The sequence below is a fragment of the Bombus affinis genome, unplaced genomic scaffold, assembly GCF_024516045.1.
Source record: "Bombus affinis isolate iyBomAffi1 unplaced genomic scaffold, iyBomAffi1.2 ctg00000360.1, whole genome shotgun sequence".
Lineage (NCBI taxonomy): Eukaryota > Metazoa > Arthropoda > Insecta > Hymenoptera > Apidae > Bombus > Bombus affinis.
In genome coordinates this window covers 59,183-71,484 of record NW_026109036.1, presented here as the reverse complement: position 1 = coordinate 71,484, position 12,302 = coordinate 59,183, and the positions used below count along the sequence as shown (strand labels likewise).

The window sequence follows — 12,302 nt, the reverse complement described above, 5'->3', positions numbered from 1 at the left end:
ATAACGATATATTGCATCACTATATCACTTACAACGTTATATTGCATCGCTATATGACGTATAACGTTTGTACTATTACGTTATAACGTATAACGCGACATTGCATAACTATATGACGCATAACATTATATTGCATCACTATATGACGTATATCGTCATATGCTATTACGTTATAACGTATAACGTTATATTGCATCACTATATCACGTACAACGTTAGGGAGTATTACGATATAACCTATAACATTATACTGCATAACTATATGACGTATAACGTTATATACTATTACGTTATAAGATATAACGATATATTGCATCACTATATCACTTACAACGTTATATTGCATCACTATATGACGCATAACATTATATTGCATCACTATATTTAGTATAACCTTATATAATATTACGTTATAACGCATAACGTTATATTGCACATGTATATGACTTATAACTTTATATTGCACCACTATATGACGTATAACGTTATACACTATTACGTTATAACGTATACCGTTATATTTCATCTCTATATGTCGTATCGCATTATATTGCATCACTATATGACGTATAACGTCATATACTATTACGTTATAACGTATAACGTTATATTGCATCACTATATCACGTATAACCTTATGGATTATTACGTTATAACGTATAGCGTCATATTGCATTACTATGTGACGTATAACGTTATATACTATTACTTTATAACGTATAACGATATATTGCATCACTATATGACGTATAATGTTATATACTGTTACGTTATAACGTATAACGATATATTGCATCACTATTTCACTTGTAACGTTATATTGCATGACTATATGACGTATAACGTTATATACTATTACGTTATAACGTATAACGATATATTGCACCACTATATGACGTATAACGATATATTCCATCACTATGTGAAGTATAACGATATAGACTATTACGTTATTACGTATAACGTTATATTGCATCTCTATATGACGTATAATGTTATACACTATTACGTTATAACGTATACCGTTATATTTCATCTCTATATGTCGTATCGCATTATATTGCATCACTATATGACGTATAACGTCATATACTATTACGTTATAACGTATAACGTTATATTGCATCACTATATCACGTATAACGTTATGGATTATTACGTTATAACGTATAGCGACATATTGCATTACTATGTGACGTATAACGTTATATACTGTTACGTTATACCGTATAATGTTATATTGCATCTCTATATGACGTATAACGTTATATTGCATCACTATGTGGCGTATAACGTCATATACTATTACGTTATAACGTATAACGTTGTACTGCATCTCTATTTGATGTATAACGATATAGAATATTACGTTATAACGTATAACATTATATTGCATCTCTATATGACGTATAACGTTATATACTATTACGTTACAACTTATAATGTTATATTGCACCTCTATATGACGTATAACGTTATATTGCATCACTATATGACGTATATCGTTATATACTATTACGTTATAACGGATAACGATATATTTCATCACTATGTGACGTATAACTTTATATACTATTACGTTATATTGCATAACGTTATATTGCATCACTATATGACGAATAACTTTATATACTATTACGTTATAACGGATAACGATATATTTCATCACTATGTGACGTATAACGTTATATACTATTACGTTATTACCTATAACGATATATTGCATCACTATATGACGTATAACGTTGTCACGTCCCGCGTTCCGCACGTGACGCCACGAACCAATAACTTATGAATAATTAAACAGGACCAATAATAATAAATTAACTAATAACTAACCAATCAAAATAAAAAGAATTATACGACAGACAATCAAAATGAAATAAATGAATCAATAAGAAGAAACACTACAACCAATCAGCAATGACATATAAAATACAAACAAAATGAAATAATTAAATGAACCAATAAATAAAACAAGCCGCGATTCAAATGTGTGAGATTTCTCTGCGAAAACACATGTATATACACGCATGTGTATGCCTATCTGTGTGTGTGACCTACTTCGTGAATCTGAATAATTGGTAATCCAATAAAATATAAAAGAAATAAAATATACTACACTACATCAGCATTCTAATAAAAGTGAAAATTGTATACAAGATTACTCTGCGACACACGCATATATAGATATACACATGCGTACGCGTATCTTTGGGAAAAATTCATAATATATATATATATATATATATATATATATATATATATATATATATATATATATATATGTATGTATACGTTATTAAACCATTAAAACGCAAAGAAATAAATATATAGATTTACATTTCTACGAACCTAGAGAATTATATACGAAATCCACATTATGGAATATTCAACCAATTAACGATCCGCGAATCAATGAGAATAACAATACGCGCACATATACATATGCATATATATATTTTACATAATGGAAAATTACATTGTGAAATGTATATATATATATACACATATTATTATATCGAACAACTACTCATCTAATATACAAAACCACCTTGTAAAAATTACATTACTGAACATTCAACAAAACCAACTGAAGATTCAATATAATAATATATAATAATATAATAATATACATATATACATAGATATGTGAAATAGCGTTGTATATAACCAGAAACAATACAAATGTCACACGACTTCTTCAACAACTTCGACTCTTCGTTCCTGCCGACAACACCTCACACGATGACTGCGTCTTCTAGGGCCACTTACGGATTCTTTACAATTCTTCTTCTTCTTGCACTGAAATATCATATGCAGTGAATAAAATACGAAAGAAGCAGGATGAACTAAATAAAAGAAATCATAACAAGATACACACCGAGACAGTCCGCATGGGAAACTCTGACAAAGATACCTCCGTTTCTATCATTAAACGCATAATAATCAAGATACACAAACCTCATTTGGAAGTCGACACCACTCACAGCGTGCCAATGCAAGGGAGGAAAGCGAATGAAATTGTATTTCGTGAAGACGTTTCACCACTTTCCATACATCAGAAACTGGAGCTACACAACTAATAACCTAATAACAAGAAAGTAATATAAAATATACACGATTTAATATATAGCAAATATGGACATATAAATCTACAAGGAGCAAAATATATCTCATATTGTCAAATAAAACCAAATTGTCAAAAGATCATCAGGACACGACGCCAACGAGGGTGCCACTGTGCCTATTTGGATGGAAAACCGCCACTTCAGCATCATCTCTCGCACATATTCACACACGCACGTCGATCACGTCATCTCGTACCATTCACATATCTTCTTCCTCTTGCGCTAAAACAAATTCACAAGTTTAAGGAAACAAACAACATGCGAAACGAGACAGAATACTAAAAACACACTCACACGGTTCGCACAGGCGCGGACGCTTTTGTGTCCATGACTCAACATAACCTGTAATCATCAAACTCCACGTCTTCTCATGAAAACTCTAAAAACCTGCAGCATTGCGATTCCCACCGGAACGAACTGTCACGTGACTGTCATCCCATTGGGGATGTCATTATAAAAAGCGTAGCGACACAATTCAAATCGGAGTAATCGTTACCAGTTGAATAAAAGAGTAAGAGAGTAATTGTTAGCGGTTCGGGAGTATTTAGCGAAAAATAAAGAAGAGTCAGATTAATTGTTAGCGTTAGCGTTAGCGATTAATTGTTAGTGGTTCAGTTAGAACAATCAGAGTAATTGTGAAAAGAGAGTAACTGCCATTAGTTGGTTCAGTTAGAATATAGTCAGAGAAATTGATAGCGTTCGGGAGAATTTAACGAAATTAAAGAAGAGTAATTCAGTTAGAATAAAGAAATAGGATAGGGCAATTGTGATTAGTTGGTTCAGGAGAATTTAGCGAAAATAAGGAGTGTAATTGTTAGTCGTTCAATTGAATTTGAGTGAGTCTGGTATCAGTTCGTTCAGTTGATTTAATTAGAATTTAAGTTAGGATTAGAGAATAATTGTTCGTTCCAGTCCGAGTTTAAGAATTACGAGATATAAATGTTATTAGTCAGTTTGAATTATAAAATAATTGTTATTAGTCAGTTAGAATTAAAACAATAGTTGGCTCAAGTTTTTGTGTTAGAATTTCGAATTGTTAAACATGTCCGGACACACTGTTGTTTACACTGTTCAAATTAAATAAAGATTAAAACGAAAAATTATAGAAGTGTCGATCTTTGTAAAACCGGAATCACCCCAGCGGCCTGCCGTTCATCAGCGGAGGCCAACGTCAGGTGAGTCAACTTTAATTATTATTAATAATTAATAATTAAAATAATAAATAATACCAATGATGAGTATAATTCGTCATTAATTCCGCCTGTAATAATTATTTATAATATAATTGTTTATTCCAAACAATCCTCTCCCGTGCTAGTATTCCTGCGCATAGCAGGTTAGCCGAAACGTGGAGATTGTTGACCAGTGGCATAAACTCCAATCAACGCTACATAATCTAACAAGAAATATCTAATTGAAACAGTCCTTAGACTGTTTCTGGTGGCAGCGACTACTACATTGTTTAAAATTTCAAAATTTGGATTGCGAAACGTAACAGTATCACTATATAACGTATAATGTTATGGAGCATTACGTTATAACGTATAGCGACATATTGCATTACGATGCGACGTATAACATAATATACTATTACGTTATAACCTATAACGTTATACTGCATAACTATATGACGCATAACGTTATATACTATTACGTTATAAGGTATAACGATATATTGCAACACTATATCACTTACAACGTTATGTACCATCACTATATGACGTATAACGTTATATACTATTACGTTATAAGGTATAACTATATATTCCATCACTATGTGAAGTATAACGTTATATACCATTACGTTATAACGCATAACGATATATTGCACCATTATATGGCGTATAACGTTATATTGCATCTCTATATGACGTGTAACGTATTATTGCATCACTATATGACGTATACAGTTATATACTATTACGTTATAACGCATAACGTTATATTGCATCACTATATCACGTATAAAGTTATGCAGTATTACGTTATAACGTATAGCGACATATTGCATTACTATTTGACGTATAACGTTATATACTATTACGTTATAACCTATAACGTTATACTGCATCACTATATAACGTATAACGTATTATTGACTCACTATATGACGTATAACGTTGATACTACTACGTTATAACTTATAACGTTATATTGCATCACTATATGAAGTATAACCTTATATATTATTACGTTATAACGCATAACGTTATATTGCATCACTATATCACTTACAACGTTATATTGCATCACTACATGACGTATAACGTCATATACTGTTACGTTATAACGTGTACCGTCATATTTCATCTCTATATGACGTATCGCTTTATATTGCATCACTATATGACGTATAACGTTATATACTATTACGTTATAACGTATAACGATATATTGCATCACTATATGATGTCTCACGTTATATACTATTACGTTATAACGTATAACGATACATTGCATAACTATATGACGCATAACATTGTATTGAATCACTATATGACGTATAACGTCATATACTATTACGTTATAAAGAATAACGCTATATTGCATCACTATATGACGTATAACTTTATATTGCATCTCTGTATGACGTATAACGTTATATACTATTACGTTATAAGGTATAACGATATATTGCATCACTATTTCACTTATAACGTTTTATTGCATCACTATATGACGTATAGCGTTATATACTATTACGTTATAAGGTATAACTATATATTACATCATTATGTGAAGTATAACGTTATATACTATTACGTTATAACGCATAACGATATATTGCACAACTATGTGACGTATAACTTTATATTGCATCACTATATGACGTATAAATATATAGACTATTACGTTATAACGTATAACGTTATATTGCATCTCTTTATGACGTATAACGTATTATTGCATCACTATATGACGTATAACCTTATATAATATTACGTTATAACGCATACCGTTATATTGCATCACTATATCACGTATAACGTTATGGAGTATTACGTTATAACTTATAGCGTCATATTGCATTACTATGTGACGTATAACGTTATATACTATTACTTTATAACGTATAACGATATATTGCATCTCTATATGACGTGTAACGTTATATACTATTACGTTATAGCGTATAACGATATATTGCTCCACTATATGACGTATCACTTTATATTGCATCACTATATGACGTATAACGTTATATACTGTTACGTTATAACGTATAACGATACATTGCATCACTATATGACGTATCACTTTATATTGCATCACTATATGACGTATCACTTTATATTGCATCACCATATGACGTATAATGTTATATACTGTTACGTTGTAACGTATAACGATATATTGCATCACTATATGATGTCCAACGTTTTATACTATTACGTTATTAAGTATAACGCTACATTGCATAACTATATGACGCATAACATTATATTGCATCACTATATGACGTATAACGTCATATACTAATACGTTATAAGGTATAACGATATACTGCACCACTATATCACTTACAACGTTATATACCATCACTATATGACGTATAACGTTATATACTATTACGTTATAAGGTATAACCATATATTCCATCACTATGTGAAGTATAACGTTATATACCATTACGTTATAACGCATAACGATATATTGCACCATTATATGGCGTATAACGTTATATACTATTACGTTATAACGTATAACGTTATATTGCATCTCTATATGACGTGTAACGTATTATTGCATCACTATATGACGTATACAGTTATATACTATTACGTTATAACGCATAACGATATATTGCACCATTATATGGCGTATAACCTTATATAATATAACGTTATAACGCATAACGTTATATTGCATCTCTATATCATTTACAACGTTATATTGCATCACTATATCACGTATAACGTTATGGAGTATTACGTTATAACGTATAGCGTCAAATTGCATTACAATGTGACGTATAATGTTATATACCATTACGATATAACGTATAACGATATATTGCATCACTATATGATATCTAACGTTATATAATATTAAGTTATAATATATAACGATATATTGCACCACTATATGACGTATAACGATATATTCCATCACTATGTGAAGTATAACGATATAGACTATTACGTTACAACGTATAACGTTATATTGCATCTCTATATGACCTATAACGTTATATACCATTACGTTATAACGTATAACGTTATATTGTATCACTATATAACGTATAATGTTATGAAGCATTACGTTATAACGTATAACGATATATTGCACCACTATATGACGTATAACGATATATTCCATCACTATGTGAAGTATAGCGATATAGACTATTACGTTATAACGTATAACGTTATATTGCATCTCTATATCACGTATAACGTTATATACCATTACGTTATAACGTATAACGTTATATTGCATCTCTATATGACGTATAACCTTACATTGCATCTCTATATGCCGTATAACGTATTATTGCATAACTGTATGACGTATAACGTTTATACTATTACGTTATAACTTATAACGTTATATTGCATCACTATATGAAATATAACCTTATATAATATTACGTTATAACGCAGAACGTTATATTGCACCACTGTATGACGTATAACGTTATACAATATTACGTTATAACGTATACCGTTATATTTCATCTCTATATGACGTATAACTTTATATTGCATCTCTGTATGACGTATAACGTTATATACCAATACGTTAAAACGTATAGCGTTATATTGTATCACTATATAACGAATTATGTTATGGAGCATTACGTTATAACGTGTAGCGACATATTGCATTACCATGTGACGTATAACGTTATACACTATTACGTTATACCCTATAACGTTATACTGCATAACTATATGACGTATAACGTTATATACTATTACGTTATAAGGTATAACGATATATTGCATCACTATATCACTTACAACGTTATATTGCATCACTATTTGACGTATAACGATATAGAATATTACGTTATAACGTATAACATTATATTGCATATCTATATGTCCTATAACGTATTATTGCATCACTATATGACGTATAACGTTTATACTATTACGTTATAACGTAGAACGCGACATTGCATAACTATATGACGCATAACATTATATTGCATCACTATATGACGTATAACGTCATATACTATTACGTTATAACGTATAACGTTATATTGCATCACTATATGACGTATAACGTTATATACTGTTACGTTATAACCTATAACGATATATTGCGTCACTATATGATGTTTAACGTTATATACTATTACGTTATAACGTATAACGCGACATTGCATAACTATATGACGCATAACATTATATTGCATCACTATATGACGTATAACGTCATATACTGTTACGTTATGACGTATAACGTTATATTGCATCTCTATATGAGGTATAACTTTATATTGCATCTCTATATGCCGAATAACGTATTATTGCATCACTATATGACGTATAACGTTTATACTATTACGTTATAACTTATAACGTTATATTGTATCACTATATGAAATATAACCTTATATAATATTACGTTATAACGCATAACGTTATACTGCAACACTATATGACTTATAACTTTATATTGCAAAACTGTATGACGTATAACGTTATACACTATTACGTTATAACGTATACCGTTCTATTTCATCTCTATATGACGTATCGCATTATATCGCATCACTATATGACGTATAACGTTATATACTATTACGTTATAACGTATAACGATATATTGCATCACTATATGACGTATAACTTTATATTGCATCTCTGTATGACGTATAACGTTATATACCATTACGTTATAACGTATAGCGTTATATTGTATCACTATGTATCGTATAATGTTATGGAGCATTACGTTATAACGTGTAGCGACATATTGCATTACTATGTGACGTATAACGTTATATACTATTACGTTATACCCTATAACGTTATACTGCATAACTATATGAAGTATAACGTTATATACTATTACGTTATAAGGTATAACGATATATTGCATCACTATATCACTTACAACGTTATATTGCATCGCTATATGACGTATAACGTTTGTACTATTACGTTATGACGTATAACGCGACATTGCATAACTATATGACGCATAACATTATATTGCATCACTATATGACGTATATCGTCATATACTATTACGTTATAACGTATAACGTTATACTGCATGACTATATGACGTATAACGTTATATACTCTTACGTTATAAGGTATAATGATATATTGCATGACTATATCACTTACAAGGTTATATTGCATCACTATATGACGAATAACGTCATATACTGCTACGTTATAATGTATAACATTATATTTCATCACTATATCACGTATAACGTTTTGGAGTATTACGTTATAACGTATAGCGGCATATTGCATTGCTATGTGACGTATAACGTTATATACTGTTACGTTATACCGTATAATGTTATATTGCATCTCTATATGACGTATAACGTTATATTGCATCACTATGTGACGTATAACGTCATATACTATTACGTTATAACGTATAACGTTGTACTGCATCTCTATTTGATGTATAACGATATAGAATATTACGTTATAACGTATAACATTATATTGCATCTCTATATGACGTATAACGTTATATACTATTACGTTATAACTTATAACGTTATATTGCACCTCTATATGACGTATAACGTTATATTGCATCACTATATGACGTATATCGTTATATACTATTACGTTATAACGGATAACGATATATTTCATCACTATGTGACGTATAACTTTATATACTATTACGTTAAATTGCATAACGTTATATTGCATCACTATATGACGTATAACGTTATATACTATTACGTTATAACGGATAACGATATATTTCATCATTATGTGACGTATAACGTTTTATACTATTACGTTAATACCTATAACGATATATTGCATCACTATATGACGTATAACGTTGTCACGTCCCGCGTTCCGCACGTGACGCCACGAACCAATAACTTATGAATAATTAAACAGGACCAATAATAATAAATTAACTAATAACTAACCAATCAAAATAAAAAGAATTATACGACAGACAATCAAAATGAAATAAATGAATCAATAAGAAGAAACACTACAACCAATCAGCAATGACATATAAAATACAAACAAAATGAAATAATTAAATGAACCAATAAATAAAACAAGCCGCGATTCAAATGTGTGAGATTTCTCTGCGAAAACACATGTATATACACGCATGTGTATGCCTATCTGTGTGTGTGACCTACTTCGTGAATCTGAATAATTGGTAATCCAATAAAATATAAAAGAAATAAAATATACTACACTACATCAGCATTCTAATAAAAGTGAAAATTGTATACAAGATTACTCTGCGACACACGCATATATAGATATACACATGCGTACGCGTATCTTTGGGAAAAATTCATAATATATATATATGTATGTATACGTTATTAAACCATTAAAACGCAAAGAAATAAATATATAGATTTACATTTCTACGAACCTAGAGAATTATATACGAAATCCACATTATGGAATATTCAACCAATTAACGATCCGCGAAACAATGAGAATAACAATACGCGCACATATACATATGCATATATATATTTTACATAATGGAAAATTACATTGTGAAATGTATATATATATATACACATATTATTATATCGAACAACTACTCATCTAATATACAAAACCACCTTGTAAAAATTACATTACTGAACATTCAACAAAACCAACTGAAGATTCAATATAATAATATATAATAATATAATAATATACATATATACATAGATATGTGAAATAGCGTTGTATATAACCAGAAACAATACAAATGTCACACGACTTCTTCAACAACTTCGACTCTTCGTTCCTGCCGACAACACCTCACACGATGACTGCGTCTTCTAGGGCCACTTACGGATTCTTTACAATTCTTCTTCTTCTTGCACTGAAATATCATATGCAGTGAATAAAATACGAAAGAAGCAGGATGAACTAAATAAAAGAAATCATAACAAGATACACACCGAGACAGTCCGCATGGGAAACTCTGACAAAGATACCTCCGTATCTATCATTAAACGCATAATAATCAAGATACACAAACCTCATTTGGAAGTCGACACCACTCACAGCGTGCCAATGCAAGGGAGGAAAGCGAATGAAATTGTATTTCGTGAAGACGTTTCACCACTTTCCATAGATCAGAAACTGGAGCTACACAACTAATAACCTAATAACAAGAAAGTAATATAAAATATACACGATTTAATATATAGCAAATATGGACATATAAATCTACAAGGAGCAAAATATATCTCATATTGTCAAATAAAACCAAATTGTCAAAAGATCATCAGGACACGACGCCAACGAGGGTGCCACTGTGCCTATTTGGATGGAAAACCGCCACTTCAGCATCATCTCTCGCACATATTCACACACGCACGTCGATCACGTCATCTCGTACCATTCACATATCTTCTTCCTCTTGCGCTAAAACAAATTCACAAGTTTAAGGAAACAAACAACATGCGAAACGAGACAGAATACTAAAAACACACTCACACGGTTCGCACAGGCGCGGACGCTTTTGTGTCCATGACTCAACATAACCTGTAATCATCAAACTCCACGTCTTCTCATGAAAACTCTAAAAACCTGCAGCATTGCGATTCCCACCGGAACGAACTGTCACGTGACTGTCATCCCATTGGGGATGTCATTATAAAAAGCGTAGCGACACAATTCAAATCGGAGTAATCGTTACCAGTTGAATAAAAGAGTAAGAGAGTAATTGTTAGCGGTTCGGGAGTATTTAGCGAAAAATAAAGAAGAGTCAGATTAATTGTTAGCGTTAGCGTTAGCGATTAATTGTTAGTGGTTCAGTTAGAACAATCAGAGTAATTGTGAAAAGAGAGTAACTGCCATTAGTTGGTTCAGTTAGAATATAGTCAGAGAAATTGATAGCGTTCGGGAGAATTTAACGAAATTAAAGAAGAGTAATTCAGTTAGAATAAAGAAATAGGATAGGGCAATTGTGATTAGTTGGTTCAGGAGAATTTAGCGAAAATAAGGAGTGTAATTGTTAGTCGTTCAA

At 30.8% G+C, this 12,302-nt stretch overlaps 1 long non-coding RNA gene across 3 annotated transcripts; it reads right to left on the bottom strand.

Annotated features, from left to right (window-relative positions):
• Nucleotides 1–2,649: 2,649 nt before the first annotated feature.
• On the bottom strand, nucleotides 2,650–11,573 carry LOC126927954 (uncharacterized). Of its 3 annotated transcripts, none has more exons than XR_007716091.1 (2): nucleotides 11,310–11,573; nucleotides 2,650–2,805 (listed from the first exon to the last, which is right to left on the bottom strand). It is a non-coding gene; the product is annotated as an uncharacterized LOC126927954 (long non-coding RNA). The 3 variants fall into 3 exon arrangements; XR_007716090.1 differs by lacking the exon at nucleotides 11,310–11,573 and adding an exon at nucleotides 2,965–3,228; XR_007716092.1 differs by lacking the exon at nucleotides 2,650–2,805 and adding an exon at nucleotides 10,995–11,150.
• Nucleotides 11,574–12,302: the final 729 nt, after the last annotated feature.